Here is an 18710-nt window from a genome sequence, read left to right on the forward strand (position 1 = left end):
TCCCCAGGATTTTCACGGTTGTCTTTTCGGGCACTGTCTCCCCTTGTAGCCGGATCTCGAGCTTGTGGCCTTGATGTGTGGGAGCAGAGCGGTTGCCTTTCCCTCGCCAGAATCTGATCAGTTCTGATTTTCGTGATGAGCACTCCAAGCCCCTCTGCTTTAGATATTCTTCGATGACAGATGCTGCTTCTTGCAATTTCGCTTCCTTCTCCCCGAGTGATCCTGTGGTCGTCCAGATGGTGACGTCATCAGCATACATAGCGTGCGGTATGCCCTCCACCTTCTCGAGGCGCCTGGCCAGGCCAATCATTGCCACGTTGAACAGCGTGGGCGAGATGACTGCTCCTTGAGGTGTCCCTTTGTTGGGCGGGGAGAAGGTCTCTGTTTCTATATTGCCAATCTTGATTTCGGCCGTCCGGTTACTCAGAAAGCTCCTAACGTACTCGTAGACTCTGGTTCCACAATTCGTGTCTGCCAGGCCATCTAAGATCGCCTTGTGACTAACATTATCAAATGCACCTTTAATGTCCACTGCCAAAACTACGTGTTCTGCCGAGCGTGGGATACCTGTCAAGACCTCTTCTTTAATCTGCAGGAGAACGTCCTGGGCTGATAGCTTTTCTCTGAAGCCAAACATGGTGTCCGGCATCTGAGCGCTATCCTCTAAGTAATTTTTCAGTCTATTATTGACAACCCTCTCGAAAATCTTTCCCAGGCACGAAGTTAAAGAAATGGGCCGCAAATTCTCTATTGCCAATTTTTTCCCGGGTTTCTGGATCATGATGACCACCGAGTGTTTCCACTGCGCTGGCACCGTTCCTGCTTCCCAATGCTTGTTCATGAAATGCGCCAGTGCCTTGATATTGCTGTTGCTCATGTTCCGAATTATGGCATTAGTGATCTTGTCATCACCAGAAGCTGTGTTTCGAGTGGCACTTGCTATTGCCGTCCGGACTTCTTCCTCCGTGATCGGCTCGTCCATTTTCGGATTTGGGTTTCCTTTGTAATCTTCTGCGTATGGATATGGATCCTCTAGGTCTACTCCGTAGCATTTGTCGTGGACGGCTTTGATCACATCTTCCTTCGTGCCTGGGAATGTGTGTAGCAACCGCTCCAGCGACTTCTGCCCCTCTCGCTTGGTTTTGGTGGGGTCTATGATGGCTTTTAGAATTCGCCACGTCTTGGAAGTGCTGAGCGTCCCCTGCAGAGAGTCGTAGAATTTGCCCCAGTTGGCTCTCGTCAGTTGTTCAGCGTACTCCGCCGCCTTCTTTGTGATCTCCACAATTTTCATCCTAAGCTTTCGATTGTGCCTCTGTTTCTTCCATCTTCTTAACAGTCCCCTCCTCGCTTCCCACAGGTGGAGTAGATGGGCGTCTATTTCTGGTGTCTCATTTGTGCGTGTCAGTTCTTGGGTAAATCTCTGCTTGTTTTTCCGCAGCGCCCCGCACCAGCTATCAAGATCCTCAATCTCGCCTTGGTCCTCCTCCTGCGCTTCTCTGAACTTGTGCCAGTTGGTAATCCTGGCTGCGCCAACCTGTCGCCTGATCTTGTAGGTGTGGATGGTCGTGCTCACTATATAGTGATCACTGCCGAGATCGTTAAGCGTGTTTATCCACTCAACATCGCCACAGTTCTTGACCATCGTAAGGTCCGGGGTAGTGTCCTTGCTCACACTGTTGCCCGTTCTCGTGGGCACTGCCGGGTCCGTTACCAGTGTTAATTCATGTCTGTCTATTAGCTCTCTAATAATGCGGCCTCTCTTGTCCTGTCACGTGTATCCCCAGGCCAGGTCTTTTGCATTAAAGTCGCCTAATATTATTAGCTGATTTCCTCTTACCAAGTTTAATGTTTCTCCGAGAAGTCTGTCGAAGTCGATCTTTCGTTGGGAGGGGGGGCTGTATACATTTAGGATAAAAGTGCCCTGTTTTTTGTCACTCTTTTGGACCACCTCCACAAGGATATGGGGTGTTTCAATCCCTTTAAATTGGTCATGCCGAATTGTTGTAATGGTCTTCTCCACCATTGTCGCCACCTTCCAGCTCTCGTCATCGGCAGCAAAGACCTCGTACCCGCTAATTGAAGGGGAACTGCCAACCTTCTGTAAGGCTATCACAGCCGGTGGTTCCGCTTGTGAAGCCAGCAGCTGTGACAACATCCCTTTCTTGCGTCGGATGCTTCTACAATTCCACTGCCAAATCTCTAGGCGGTCTTGCTTCGCCTTCTGGTGTCTAGTCATGATCGGTCCCAGATTGCAAGCTTGTCAGTCCGGGCCTGTGATACGGCTTCTCAGCCCTTTCTCTTACTGTGGTGGCTGTTGTTTGCTTCCTATTCAGTTTGGTCATCTCGATTTGCATCGCCTGAAACTTTTGCTCTATATAGCCTGTGACTTGTTCCATGGCTTTCTTTGTGATTTGCTCAATGATGTGTGGGAGCAGCTGTGCTAGCTTTTCCTCTACTATTCTTCCTACGTCTTCGGCAGTCAAAGGGAGTGTCTGATTTGCCGATGGTGTGGATTTGTCGAACCTGTTTTGTGTAATGTTAATTTGGTTCTGCATCTGATCTAATCGTTGCTTAATCATTGCGTTCTCCTTTCTTATTCCTTTTAGCTCGGCTAGAATTTCTGTTCTTTCCTCATCTAGCTGTTTTTGGGAGGGCAATGCTGGCCAGCTCACCTGATCAAGGTCTTTTTTCTTCTCTTCTTTCTTCTTCTCCCAGGCGCCTGGCTTGCTTTTCTTCACTGGCTTCTTGAGTTCCGTGTTGGCCTCCGACCTGGACTGGGACCTGGACCGCTCACGCGATGTTTCTTCCTCCCCGTCCGAACTGAACCACCTCTGATGCTTCTTCATGATGCCACTCGTTTCTGGGCGGCTCTGACGTGACTTTAAATGTCCCTTTGTCTTCTTTGTGATCTCCTTGAGCTTGCTTCGGCAGCCGGTGGCTCCAGTCTCATGTGCTCCTCCACAGAGAGCGCATTGGAGTTCGCACTCGTGACTTTCCTCCGGATCTTGCTTGTTGCATCTTCTGCATGCCCTGATAGACGGGTTCGGGCATACGTCTGTTCGGTGTCCTGGCTTTCGGCAGGTGTAGCAAAATTGCTTCGTTGGCTTGTACGGATCGCATGGGATCTCTCCCCCATAGTAGTACACCCACTTCGGTACGATTGGCCCCTCAAAGACAATGAGGGCCGACTTGGACTTGCCCATTGCTCTGGCCGCGATAATTTTCACGCCCTGGGTCCTGACGAACAGGTTCTCCATTAATTCCTTCTCCGTTGCCCCGGGGTTGATGCCATGGGCCACCCCTTTGAGGTACTCTTCCGGTGTAGTCATAAAAGCGTTGACCGGATGGTCTTTTCCCTCGAAATTCAAGCTTCGGATGCTCATCATGCGCTCCGCCATCTGTATGTCTGGGGTGCTGGTGACGATGATGGATCCCGGTCGAAGGCGGACCAACAAGTCTTTCCGACGAAAATTCTGTGGATCTCCGCAGGCTTGCGCTATAGCCTTGGCTGCTTGGGGTGTTGTCAAGTTCTTCACCACCAGACCCTGATGGGGTCTGAAGATCACCTTAGCGTCATTCATCGGCAGTGGTTTCGCGCGCCTGAGTCGCCACTCCGCCTCTCCGCCTTTAAAACGGTTCGAATTTCGCGCTCCCTCCTCCGCGCCGGGCCGGCGTCCTCTCGGAACAGGCGCGTCAGCTGCGTCAGCTACGTCGTGACGTTGGCTGGAATCTTGCACGGTGGCGCTGCCTCCGCGGCCTCCCCGGCTGCTCTCCGCGCCGCTCGCCATCTTGGATTCATGTACCGCCGCAGCGGCCATCTTGGCTGGTGGCGCCGTCGTCGCCGTCTCGCCCACTTGAGTGTTTGCTGTCGTATTCTCGGTAATCTTGGCCTGACGCTCCCGTTTTTTTCGCTTTTTTCTGCCATAGTCTCGAAACTACGGTTGTCCACTCGCCTTGAAAGGTGTTTTCCGTGGTATTCGTGTCGGTGGTCTCGATGGTGTTGGCAGCCAGCGTTCCGCCTGTTTCCCCGTCGGGTGGAGGCAGGTTCGGGCACGGTGTGGTGTCCATCGATAGATCTTGGCCTTGGGTGCTGTCCATTCTCGAGCGAAATGTTGGCCCGGATGGACCTCCTTTGTCTAGATCCTCGCCCCCGCGGTGGCTGCCGCCAGCCGCAGGGCGCTCTGTTCCACTCGCTCCTCCGCTGCCGCGCTAAGCCTAACGCCGGCGTAGTCGATGGAAGTGCTGCGATAATCGAAAAATCGGTGGTCCGCTCACCAAAAAGTTGGTACTGTCAGACTCCTGTCAAGTTCCGATCTTCGCTTGGTAATTTGAAGGTGGTCCGATGGAAGTTGGCACCGCAATAGGCTCTTTTGTAGGGAGCCGAAGTGGACGCGTCCGCCCTGTCCGGCGTCAGTCCAGCTCTCTCTGAAAGAACTGGACATGTGTGCATTCCTACACAGATTGGCCGTTAATTTTTTTATTGCCGGATTCGAAGCATTGCGTATCATTTTGCGCAGCGTATTGCTATGGAACGCTTTGCTTTCTAACGCGTTTGTATATGTTTTTGCTTATAAAAAAGAAGGCAGTCGGCCGTAGCAAACCAGCATAAAAGAAGCCTACTTGTTTTTTGAAGACACACATTCATTTCGTCTTAGTAATTCTGCGTCCGACTTGTAGGCCTCTCACTACATTTATCCGGCAGCGGCGCCGTAACCATCTTTTTCTCAAGGCTCACCGGTGTGATTCCGTTTTTTATATCCTTTCCCGCATGTATTTGTTACAGGTAAATCTTCCTCGGTGGCGGAGCGCAAACAATCGTCGGCGCTGCCGGAACCCCTGTTGGTCATTGCATGACTGTTAGCGTGATGTTGAGGGACACAGCTAGAATATCGTAGAATAAATGCTCGAGAAGCACTAGCGCGGTGCTTGTAGGTTATGTAGGTCATTAACTTGGTCCTTTCAATCATATAAGTTTCACCATATATATCGACACGGTTAGAAAATAATTAGTTTCTAGATCATTTCTGCCATTGCTCCTTGGAATGTTTTCTTTGCACAGTTTTGTTTACAGGTGGCAACGCCGTTCTAAAGCAAGCTGAAATTACAAAAAAAAGAAAGCGAACATGACCCAGGGTCAGTGGCGTCGCGAGGGGGGTACGGTCCGCACCGAGTGCTACGCTCAGGGGGGTTAGATGGGGGAAGGGGGGCGGGGGGGGACAAATTTTATGTAAAAACATGAAAAGGCGCGCATTGGTGGAGGCACTGAATGACAAGTGTGATCTCCATTTGGAACGAATTATTCTGTTATGAGGAGCGCTTGAAAACACATTCCTTAGTTAATGCTAGAGCACGGCCGCTAGATGGAAGCGCACTAGGTGCGGCCTGCTACATTGCCCGAAACCGGCGGGAGGCGCCTACTTCCAGTCGCCACTGCCGCGGCGCCACCGTTCAGGGACAGCCGCGCGCGGAGAGCTGCGCCTGGCTGCGCTTTGAGGGAGGCGTCGGCGTAGTAGAAGCGCTTTATTTTAAGGATATAAGAGCTCCGCTTCACACAATTTGGCAGCAAGAGTTAGTATATAGTGTCATGTCTAGTGTGACCATGTCGGCACTTAGCGTTTGCTCGGCAAAGATGTACACTGGAGTGTACCCCGAAAAACTTAGTCACGGTGGTTCAAGGCCACTCTAATGGAGAGCTCGCATTACCGTGATGTTGCATCGGATCCAGTTGTTCGTCACATTAAAATGTCACCCGGCTGTGAACAATTCGAAGCTGTTCAGCTGCCATGGTAGCCTAATGCATAACCACTTAACTGTGTCACGAATTCCGTGTGTCATTTTCATACCATTTACTCATTCCTGCATACAGCTTTTATACACAAATTGATGTCAACCTGTTCTAAGCTGCCAGCGCTATCCACTAAAAAAATGTCCTACTATGAGCAACCTCTGTGAAAACGCGACATGTAACCAACCTTTCTATCTCATTGTGACATATTTTACGGTGGAAATATGAAGATGTTTATTAGGTTAAAGCTAGATGATAACCTGGGATCTTCGACTCAGTTGGAGACCTTAAACTTTGCACTCCAGAACGTTATCCGTCATGGCTTCCCGCAGTTTGCATGACCGGACAAAGTAAGCGCGCTTGATAGAGCCGCTCTGCCTCAAGGTGCTACGTATATGCGCCAAGAGGTTTTAATAATATTTTTATTGGCTGCTCGCAAACGCATACAATTTTGCTGGTTCGTAATTTTCAATAGAAGAACGCGCATCGAGTGTTGCTGTTGTGAAACTATTAGCTGTGATCACAAGAATGTTCACGCGTCAGAGCGCAACAGCAGCCGAGATTCAGCGAGCAGCCAAGTACGCTTATTTAATGGCCACACTAAAAAAGGAAGAAAATTACCGATCGCAGACGGAAAACCTTTCTTGAGAGAGGTTTATGCCATAGCCATACACATCACTCCACTGCTGAGTTGATTTTTCCAGCCCATCTCGCTATCAGGGGGGGCAGCAACTTAAAAATATCTTGCATAGCGCCTTAGCATGGGCACGATCACTGTTTTTATAGATTAGCTGCAGGTACTGTGTACAGTGAGAAAACAATGATGAAACCAAAAGTTTACACAGCTTGCTACTTCACCGGACCTCTTCAGACTTCATCATCCTGTTAATGAAGGTGCTCGTAAGCTGACAAAGCTTGATTACTTCCTTTGCGGGGTATATCAAGCCTCCATTGTCCTTGGTTTTCATTAACCTGTAACTGGTCCAGTTGACTCATATTTCCTGCAACAGGCTCTTGCTCGACTGACATGTCGCCTCAAAACCGTTACCAAATATCACATAAATTAAGCAACAACCTGGTAGTGATAAATAAAACTTGGGGTTCTTAAGTCTCCTTGATGAGCCTTGTTAGAGGGCCCGCACATTGCTACCTGATTATTCACCGTACCCCGTAATTGCTGCCTCTGTCTCATATCATTAGAATGCAGCCTTAAGCCACCGCATTATATGAAATAGCACCCTACACATACCTATACTATAAAGCCCCTCTTTACCGCAGCCGTACGAACGTGCCCTACAGGAGTATAGTGTGCCTGACTTGGGATTTAAGGGTCCCGCTTTCAATAATTCCCATTTCACCCTTACATTTTATTGACTCTCTCTGGTTTGGCAGCTCCTGCCACATTGAACATGTCATGTGTTCTCATTGCGCCAAAGGTGTCTGGCTATATCACCAACTAAAGTGCCTCTTACCAGAGAGGTTTTTTTCCGACTGTCCGCCGACAGAACGGGCGCCGGATTTTCTGTGAAACGCGGCTTTTCATTTTATCGCATCGGCTCAAACAGTCTCAACAGTATAAACAAATGTTGTATGTGCAGGCTTCTTTACTTGCAAGGCCACTCAGACTAGCGCGACAAAATATAGAACAAATTGCATGCTTATATAAAAAAAAACATAAAAACCTTCGTAGCTTTTTTTGATATGTCCTCGCAACATAACCTGCGAAAAAAGCTTCTGGTGCTACCTCATCGTGTTCATCTGCTTCACAACACATAGTTAAAAATCCTAGTTCACTGGCCAGCTCCCTGGTAACTAAATAGGTTAAACAACGTGACGAGAACACAGGAAAAGAGGACGACACAACTAGCGCGGTTATGCCGTCTTCTTCTCCTGTGTTCCCGTCGCGTTGTTTGCACGGTTAACCTATAATTAATCACCAACAAGTCCAATCTGCTGTCCCTTGTAGCAAATTCAATGGCAACTGATAGGGCATTATGCTTCAGAATCTGGACTTTTTAACCGCGGCGCCGCTTTCATTTCAGAGGAAGCGAGTGCATTTCCACTCCTCGCTGCTGTCTTTGCCTGAAGCGAGCTCAGCAGATAAAATTAGAGGGTCTCTTAGATGTCTCTTAAGCGCAACGGCGAAAGCCTACCCTTCCCCTATCATTTGCCTCTCATCGTTTGTCACAGTTCGCCATTTCAATTCGTCGTTTGATATATTGGTCATTTCTCAGTCATGATGAGTCTGCCTGCGTAGTCATTGTAGCCCTTATCACTGATTTAGAATCAGCAGCGGTCAATACATGTCGTTTCACATATTGGTCATTTCGTTGTCATTAACCGTAATGATGAGTCATGCCTAGCTATTATAGTCCTTTTACTCATTTGTAATCAATTGCGGTCATTACATGTCGTAGTTTGATATACTGGTCATTACCAATCATTTTAATTATTATTAACCATTATTAGTTATTAGCATTAGTCATTATCTCTATCAATGTCTATAACTTTTATTGATTACCTATCACCATCAATCATTTTCATTCTTGATCTCCCTCCTTGCACGTCCGCTTTTGCGACTGGCACACCAGTGCACAGATGCGACGCACAGATAACAGGCACAGCTTCTGCGCATAGATTTTCGTTCCATGGGCCTAGAACGGCTTTCGCCCTAAAAAACAAACGCATCCAGTCTCAACGTTAACGTGCTTGCACATGCGCGCACAAAAAAGTTTTCGTTTACCACGCAGACGCGAGGCGAACACGCTCAGAAAGGAAGCAAACCGCGCGCTCAGAGCCGGCGACCCCGGCGACGACGTGTCCCCGAACAGTGGCGCCCTCAGCAGAAATAGCGGGCGCAACTGTAAACTCCCCAAGGACGCGCTTGCCCATTGACGGCGGCGCGACGCAGCAGGCCGCACCCAGTGCGCTTCCATCGAGCGGCCGTGGCTAGAGACTCCACGCCATTTTAATGTTGGACCGGGCCTATGTACGTGCGTGTACCCTGGAAAGACCAGCATTAACCCGATGCCCATCGGAACGCTGCCGCATCGCCTCTTCTTGTTTATGTGCCCCTCAGTCTCCTTTCCCAAGCTAGGACCGCTGGCAACATCTCTCCAGCACTCTTTTGTATTTTGTCTTGTTTATTTATCTCATGTACCTTTCTCGCTCCTCGGCCCAGTCACAAATCCACCTCATACTTTCATAACGCCGAAAGGCACGGAATGCGTGTTGCTCAGGGGATGGCAAGTCTGGTCACTACGCGCTGACTAGAAAAAAAAATGAGGAGGGCACCTGTGTTATTTGCACCGTTGAGTAATTCATGAAGTCAATGCTGCGCAACTGCAATTGCAGACAAAAGGATTATCCCTTGACAAAGTAGTAGCAAATTTTGAGGCCCTAAAGCTTTTTCTCGAAAGGGAACGCAGTCGCATATGGAAAATGCTGTTGCGCAGGCGCTCATAAAATGCAACGAACTTGGAATTGCAGTTGTGAGGCATGTCAGGTTAAGGAAGAGGTTGGCAGGTGAACAAGCCAGAATTTCGGGACTTTCGTTGCAGGAAGAAAACAAGAGGGCGATGCTGGAGTGCATTGATAGATTTGATGCCGAGCTCTGCACAAGATCCAAAAGCGATTCGAGGTGTGGCAACTCTGTTTGGACCTGTTGAAGCAAACCTTCTTTATTCAACTGAGGAAGAGCTCAAAGTTTCTATTCCTAAACTTACCAAATTCTACGACAGACTGTCTGATACCGCTCTCCTTATCGAAATTCCTAGGATGAGGAGACACCTCAAAGCAGCCGGAATTGCCCTCGAAGTCGCCAACAGTTGGGCGGCATTGGACTTTTTGACATTCACTACGAAGTGGGATTTTGTAGACTCCCTTCCCAACCTGTCATTAGGGTTGTAGCTATTTCTCACGGTATGTGTGTCTGTGGCATCGTCTGAGAGAAGTTTTTCTAAGCTGAAACTAATCAAAAACTATTTCAGATTTACAATAGGTCAGTTTAGCATATTTTGACATTATTATCGATTGAAAGCGAGCTGGCTTTTAAAAAGCACCGATTTTGATCAAGTGGTCAGCAGCTTCGCAGTCCTGGAAGACAGGAAAGCAAAATTTTGATTTGAGTTTCGATTTTTCTTTACACTCCGTAAATATCTGCTTTTAATATAACCATGATTTTCGTTTTTGTTGTTACAATTTCCATGAATAACAGTGGTCTTTAAGTGCTCAAACATTTTGTGAATGTAGAACCTCTGTTATACCAATCTCACGGGGTCGTGACAAAATTCCTATTATCCGAACATTGGTGTCATCAAAACGACAGAGAATAAGTTTGCGGAATCATGAGAAAGCCAGTTACACATCTATCGGCGTCAAGGGGATCTGGGGAGCGTAGCTGGCAATCGCGTAGTGCTCAAGGTTGCGGTCGCTGTTCGCGCTTTCGTGTTCGTAATGGCGCGGAGTGTGATCGGAATATCCGAAATTTTGCACATTGTACACAATGCATTTCGGCCCGGGAATCTCGCGAAATCGTATCAACCGGATTCGTATCACCAAAATTTTACTTATATAGGTCAGTTCTTAATTGTACTTTCGCCTTGCACTCTTTGCGCGAATGTCCGCTTTTAAAATAACCGCGATAATTTTGTTATAATTTACATGAAGAAAGCTGGCCTTAAGTGTTCAAATGTTTTGTATATCGGTCTATTCTTGATTGTTTAACGAATGCGTTCGAGGGATACGAGTAAGCCTTTTAAATTTTTAATATGTTGCAGACATAATCATTTGCTCCTTTTGAGTTTTGCAAGTGTCGTGTTTTCTGGCATGTCCATTAAAGGTCCTGATTACGGCTTGTCTGCTTCATGACTTTAGTTATTTGCTGTGCGTTCCAGTTGTCTGTGAGTTATAGATTTGCCTCTCTAGTTCTCCCTTGTCATTCCTATGCATATTCCTGCGCGAGTGATAACGTGCATAGTCTAGCATTGTTTATGTTCACTATTCCTTTCCTCTGGGTCATTATTACCGGCATAAGTGCAGTTGTTTATTGCACCATGGAAACTTATTCCTACGTTGAATTCGTGTAACCAGTGTGATAAGAGCTAACCCAAGGAGGACACATGAACGCGCTTCTATACGGGTTATGACGCTTCGCTGGTTCTTTTTGATAGTCTCTAAATATGTATGCGAAATTGCACTGCTACTCCGTTATAGTCATTGTAGCATTTACCACTTCACATCCTTGTTATATATGTGGGTATACGGCTACAGTGATTCACACGCTTAATGTTTACACATTGCGTAGTTGAAAGGCCACTTTTTTTTTATGGTCTGGTACTGGGCAGTCATCTGTCTTAAAGCCTCTTGCTCAGTGAATTTTCTCGCAACGTGCACGTGCTAATGTTTCTGCCTTTTTCGGATATATGTGCTTTTGATGTGATGTTTTACTGAATTATCAGTCGTGGGGCACGATCACTGCGTATAAGTGTTAAAAAGGAAAAAATGCCACTCGCACTGCGTGATTGGGTGCAAAGCGAACTTCGACGCAAACCATGAGCACAGAGGAGGTAGAAAGAAAGTTGCGAGCTTAAATTGTGGGGACAGAAAGGGGGGGGGGGGGGGGGGGGTGCTGCTCCGCGCTTCCGCACCGGGTGAGGGTAACCCTAGCGACGCCACTTCCCAGGGTTGAAAGATTTTGGAACACTCGATCACGTTTGCCTTTTTGTTGTTGTTGTTGTTGTTGCTAGGCTGTCTTCTGTGGTGGCCTTTAATTTTTTAATGCGCTTGTATTTTTATGTTCCAATTATCTTGCGATTTGTCATAGCCAGTATATATTTTGTTTTACTTTTCATGTGCCTTCGTTGCTCAACTCTGGACCTTTATGCCTGCATAGTCCGTCGCATAGGCAAAAATAAAATATAAGAGAGCACCAACATGCGGCAACATGGGCTGCAAAGTTACTTCCGGCTATATCTGTATTCTTCTCCATTACCGTAGTAGTCGACGACGCGTGTAGTGGTTTCTAACCATTATGTTGGCTATGGAATTTTCGATATAACTTTTTTAAGGAATTGGCGGACAGTATAACGCTGTTTATTTACCAATGTAAGTTTGTTTTTTTCGGCGAGTAATATTTTATACAATTAGTTACCGTCTTTATTTATTATTTTTGATTTACCAATTTTTGTTTACGTGATAAAATAGTTTATTTACCAATATTTAGTGTTCAAATTGCGCCACTCTCAGTCGTGCTTAAAGAAAAGATTGCGAGCCAATAAAACAGGCAAGTGAAGTGAGACAGCCGATATATATAAAGTTTGTAGCCGTTAATGCATTGTAGAACGGAGTTCGGCTATACGAGCCATAGTTCGGTATTGCATGTTTTAGCGTGTTTTAACGCTTTTTTTTTTCTGGGCTCTACCATAGCCTCAATCATATGCTATGGCTCTACTCGTCGAAACCTGTAGCACAATGGTGTAGTATTTGTATTTACAATAAGTACTAAAGGTAATTATTTGGCGTCTCTCGTAGCCTGAGTAGCTTTGGGACATTAGACTTCAACGTTAACCAAATTTAAGGCTTGAAAGTAGTGTAGCCTAATTATAGTTGACACAAGCTACTCGATTATATAACACTTTTGATGCTAATAAACTAGACATAAGCTTCACAGTATCATAACTCTGATTTATTTATTTGTTTATTTTTGTGATACTTTCATGGCTTGTAGGCGCAACAGAAAGGAGCTGCGAAATTAATTACACTATTTCCATGATGGCCTAACTCTACGGTTTTGGCATTAAGGCTGAGCGGAAAGTGAAATGGATGCACTCCTCAAGTGCTTCACTTTTGCACTGAGTAGATCGAGTTACCGTTCTGAAACGAAAGTTGAAGTTCATTTCTATCATTGATTTTTCATGCTGGATTGAGCGAGAGTACGCGTGCTTCAAGTGGTTCATCTTTATGGCAGCGGTGAAATAACCGCTAATCATTGCGGAGCCAGAGTGTATTTTTTGTGCTTGACTATCAGGTTGCATGTGACGGTCTTACACGCAGCATAATAAATTTTGACCCCAACCCCCCTCCCACCTTCTCTATTCAGATAATTTTCAATTGGAACAGAACCTAACTTGAACGCAACATCCAGATAGCTATGCTTTGAATGCCAAAAAACATTAATATTTTTGGGACAGAATTTAAAAAAGGAATTGTAAACAGAGCTTCTAAAATTAATTTGCTGATTTAAACCTAAACGTTAAACCTAGCTATAAATTAAGTATGTCTAAAGACGTATTGAAATCCCTTACCTTGAGTACTCCGTGCAGCAGAACTGGAATTTCAGTTGATAATTGAGAGACTGATCCAATCGACGCGTTGCGCAGGAAATCACCATGCGTTGTGCCACGCTACGAGGGAGACATTGTTTTTGTCTAAGCCACCGATGTTGGTACACATCGATTTCGTGTACGATTGCGTACTCCTTTCCGGGTTCAGTGCGTGGCTCAGGTGCACTTGAGAAAGGTGAAAATTCAATCATGGATCGGGGTATAACTGCGTCTGAAGAGGTAGGACAAGAGGCATAGGAATAAAAATCACACATATAGCTGAACTTTGGAGTGATCATTGATGTCTGAAAGCAGATGGTATATGTAATCATATTTGCTAGTGCTTCTTAATACACAAGGGACTGAAAGAACACATATGAAACCGGCAAACGCTACTGTTCAACTGCCCTTTATTGAAACAGCATATCATAAATAGGCTCTCAAAGTGCTGGCCATAACACATGCGCAGTGTGGTTTTCACGCTTTAGGTATAACTCTTTTTCAGATATGAAGGAAAGAAGCCAACAGTCGGCGAGGCCAAGGAAAGCATTGGAGATTGTACTTTGTCTTTTTTTTTTTAATGTTTACTTCGATAATCACATAAACTAGTAATACAATCTGTTTAGGGGAAAGATGATTAAACACAAAGTAGAAGAAAAAACAACGTGCCGATGATAGGAACCGAACCCACGACCTCCGAATATCGCGTCCGGTGCTCTTCCAACTGAGCTACATCGGCCGCTGTCCCACCTGCTACTTTCTTGGGTATTAATGTTGTCTGTATACGAACCTTGAAGGTGTTCACCAGCGCCACCCTCAACCACAGCGGTGGACGTGGAACGTCCTGTGTTACCACCAGCGTCACGTAGAACGTGATCAAGAGCGAGGTCGAAAGCTGTGCTAGGACCCTTTTACGCTACCTATGGCTTCAAGACTGCCAGAACCGAGACCCCCGTAAGCTACAAGCAGATAAATGAAGGAGAAATGAGGATGCTCGTTATAATACATGAAGGAAAGAAGCCAACAGTCGAACAGATGGAGGGCTGACACAGTTTGGTCCTGGTCCTTTTTTTTTCTAACGCATGTAGGGCTTCGATAATATCTTGTTCTGTCTGTGTTTTCTTTTTTGCCAGTAAGCGCGTGTTCTAAAAGATCAGTGTGCAGGGATAGGGAACCAGCACTGCCTGGATGGCGCTGCAATTGTCATAAATAAAAAGCGTTAAGCAATAGGTGAAAATCACCGAAGTTAAAAATTGGATAAATTATATGGAAAAGGAACAAAGCGTTGAATTATATACCGAAAGTGGCCAAGGCAGATCAGGAAGGAAGCTTTCTTTGATAACTCAAGAGGCAGTGCCCTGCTTTTTGAAGCTAGATCAGGGTGCCTTAGAACACGCAGCTATAAAAAGAAATTTAACCATGAAGATGACACATGTGCCGTATGTGGTAAATCCACAGAAACAATTAACCATCTTATACTCGAATGTGATGGTATCCATCCAGAAGTCGATTCAGGCGCAGTCACTCTTCCTGAGGTCCTGGGGTTTAGAGATGCCAGTGGCCGGGTGAATGAACCTGAGGTGGAAGCTAGCAAACAACGAGTGGAAGATTGGTGGCTTAAACCCAGAAATTAGTAATGTAAAAACAGAAATCCGATAAATAGAATGATGGTATAGTTAACTGATCTATAGCAATAATTAAGATATAGGGAGGGGGGGGGGAACGAGCATGACAGCAACTGCTCCCCCCCTCCCCGTTTCAAAGGGGACGCTCCTATATTCCATCCATCCCATCCAGCGTGCCTCAAAAGATGCTGCTGTTAGCCGCATGGTTAGCGATAAACGACCGAGCATATTCAGGCGCATTATAGATACTCGTGTGACAGATAAAGTACTTGCTCATGTGTCTCGATTAGCCCAGTTATCAGACACACACCATGCAAAGCATGCAATCTGATCCCTGTCAGCTCATGCAGGTGGCGCGAAAACGCCTTACGAAACCGCCTAAAATGTATTTGCTCTTCTCGATAGGATATGTGTTACGGCGGGGTGATTTCCACAGCAAACTTCATTTGCAGCCTGCCTATACCTTGCCAAAACTGAGCGGTATTTCGTAAACGACACCAACTTTGCACGGAAGAAACCGCATTTGGTGCTTTTTAGAAGAATCGGCTGCCTTGTTGCGCCATTCACAACAGAGCACAGGGGCACAAGCTTCTTTGGAGCAGTCAATAGAAGTTCGACGTCACATTTTTTGGGCATTTTTTTTAAACGGTGCGACACGTTGTGTACGTACGGCAGAGCCACGAGTCGAGCTCCTCCATGGGGATCCTTACGATTTTGTCGTCGCCCAGTTCTCACTTCTTTCAAGTAGGTTTTCATACACCGATGACCGTTGTCTGGGCGATGTTTTTGCAGCGCCATGTTTTCAGTGATGCAATGCTGGCAAGTCTTATTGAGAGCAGCTCGAATGACATTCATGCGCATACCTCTCTTCACAAGCTTTTAGAATGCGCCGCTTAGTAGTCAAGAGTTTCCCTTTTTTTTTTTTGTCTTCGGCTGGTACGACCTGCAAACGCGTGCCCTTTTAAATTTTATGCATATATCAAGAAACTGCAACCTATCGTAACTTGGCATTTCAGTTGTGAAGGTTGAACTCTGGCTAGTAGAATCGAATTGATCGAGCACTTTTCCCACCATTCTTCCTATTGTCAGACGTTTTACCACAAGGCAGCCGTCAACATATATACAAATACAGAAATAAGACAACAAAAATCCTATAAGAAGAGCAATAGAATAGGTTTAGAGACCTGGTATTTTAAAATTATGTTATTGTGGAGGACTATCAGGTCACGTCAAACAACTTCACACTGACCCCGATATTATGTTTGCCAAACTAATGTAGAAAGTGTGATTTTATCCGACGCAATAGCTAATAAACACATTACTTTGAGAAGATCGTATCTGTTAAGCACGTGCAATATGTGGTTCTTAAGCATAGCCGCCTGGATAAAGCAGCAAAATAACGTTTAGTATTTGAGACACAGGTTCAAATTCATGTCAAAACACCAAGCTGCTGTACGATATTCTCTGATTGACTGAGTTAAATGGTCTGTATATTTTCACATTCTCCTTCATTCCTTTCTGTTCCGCTTTCTTTTTAACCTATTTTTGCAACGCAGCATACCGCATCTGACTACAGCTTGCATAAAGGTTATCAATCGCAATATATTGCAATTATCACTCGACGTCAACGTTCATGTCAGCGACACTGTGTTTTTTTTTTTTCATTCTGGTCTCTGTTTTCACTCTCTGCGCTCATATCTCTTGACAACTCATCAAGGACAGGACGAAAACTTCCGAGAGCACTGAAGAATCCGCAACGGTAAAATGCGAAATCCTGAGCGTTGCTGTGGAACATGGTATACGTCGCGTGCCCCTTGTCGGATAACCAGCGTTCCGTTTAACGCATCAATGTTCACCGGTAGTCTATAATTGGTTTAGCGGGCGCAGTATCGGTCACTAGCGCAATCTCGCTGGCAAATCTCGCCGACGTGATTTTTGACGAGGAACCTAGAAAGGTTTTAGCCTTCAAAAAAAGCAAGCGTCTGTGTCCAAGTCCTTTATGGGCTTTTGTACGTCGGTACGTATCAATCAACTGGCCAAAATTTCAGCTTTGCTGAGCGTCCCTTGTCACCGCCTCTAAGTGCCGTTAACTACAGTAGAACGCTGACTAATCAACGGACAAGAACCTTGCAGGGCGCGGACATAGCGCTGGAGGCCTGAGAACGAGGAGAAAAGTTGTAGATGTTTAAGAGACAGGCACTTCCTAAATCTTTCTCTCATCCTCTCCTGCCGTCAAAGTGTAGCAGTCGCCTGGAGAAAGTTATGCCAAAGAAGAGAAACAGGCCATAAGCTAGAGGGTATGAGCTAGTTCTGATTACTTCTGGAATAAACGCTTGCGCCTTGACTCTGTTCAGACTAGAGAGTCCTTATTTCTGCAAAGAGCTGGAATAGGTAATGTGCTTTCATTTTAAGGTACCTTGCACTATTTTCTAAACTGCCTATCAGCTCTGCACTTTTCTTTACCAGCATCCACAAGGAACCCTCCTGGACCAGTAATGAACGCCGCGGAGCTCTTCAGCGCCGACAAGTTCCTGTGCCAGGTGTGTCCAGATGCGTTTAGTGCAGGCATGGTGCCCCACTTGGCCGTCCACTGTGGTGTCAAGCCTTTTCTCTGTGCCGTCTGTGGCCATCAGTTCGCAATGGAGCGCGCGCTCATCTTGCATGCGACTAAGCATGGGGACACCGACCGCGTCCGCTCAAGCAACATCGTTCACACCGCCATGACGCAACCAGGACGTTCCGCTTCGACTTCTCTCGGTGATACAGACACCACGCTACCTCCAATAAGCGAGAGCTCTTCGCCTTATCAGGCATGCGTGGATCTTGATAGGTCTGCGCACAGCAACAGCAAGCATCGTGCCGTCCTGGAGTTCCAGAGGCAACTAAGCGGGAATTTCGATGAAAGCGCTGTGGAAAATGCGTACAGAGGTGCTGTTTACCGTGGCGTCGTTGCGGAGTACAGTGCCAGCGTTGATGCGCGCCCTGTTCCGACGCTGCGCTGCTGTCCCGACTGCAGCTGTCTATTCTTGGACGAGGGAAAGCTGTGGATGCACAGGATGTGTGCCCATGACTTGGCGGCGTACACCTGTGAGGTTTGCTTCAGGTGCTACCAAGATGTGGCAGCGTTGGCGCAGCATATGACAGTTGTGCACCGTCGGAGGACGATGTCGACCCGCTCTTTCGGTACCCCCAACCAAGGCGTGGAAGGCGGGAGTTCTGCCTTAGAAGGTTGCGTGAATGTGGTGGACAACAGCTCAGAAACGTTGAGCACTGCATTTGGGGGGCCCGGCTATAGTGCTCCACAGTCGTCACGTATGGAGCTCGATGAGGAGGAAGAGGAGGCGGTGAATCGTATTTTGAATGACCTGCTGGACACGGAAAGCTCTTGGAATTCAAGGAGTTAGTTTTATCAACGGCAACGAACAGAGAGTGGACTTTTCTTCGGATGAGGATGAAGCTAATTTGCGCTGCTCGTTTAAATAACCTATTTCGGCCTTTATTTAGCTCTTAGTGCGAGAGCCGAAGGATACGCGCCCCTAGAGGCGCATCTTTTTTGATCGCAGAATTGTGCGCTGTGTTCTTAGCATGTCAAAGATACAAGTTGGCTTTGTATGTTATAATTTCGGTTTATTTATTTTTAGGGACGATAGAATGCATGTTAAGTGAGTGTTACCTCTTGATGATCTTGACTCATGGTACAAGGCGCCTGCAGCTCTGTCTGGTGTGTAACATGACCAGAAATTGTCGATAAGCGCATTTTTTTACTGAAGAAGTTGTTTGAAACAATGTCACCTAATAAGGAATTTACCAACAGAACAACTTTCCCCATGTTTGCAGGTTTGCTGAATTTAATGTTTGCTATTGATTGATTTTGGTAATATTCGGTCGTTCCCTTGTCAATGTTATCGCAGGATAAATTATGAAAGGTCCTTTTATGCGTCGAAACATTAGAGCATTCCCGCTAATATGTGCGTAACA

This window comes from Amblyomma maculatum, chromosome 3, assembly GCF_055883805.1.
Source record: "Amblyomma maculatum isolate TAMU_Amacu chromosome 3, ASM5588380v1, whole genome shotgun sequence".
Taxonomy (NCBI): Eukaryota; Metazoa; Arthropoda; class Arachnida; order Ixodida; family Ixodidae; genus Amblyomma; species Amblyomma maculatum.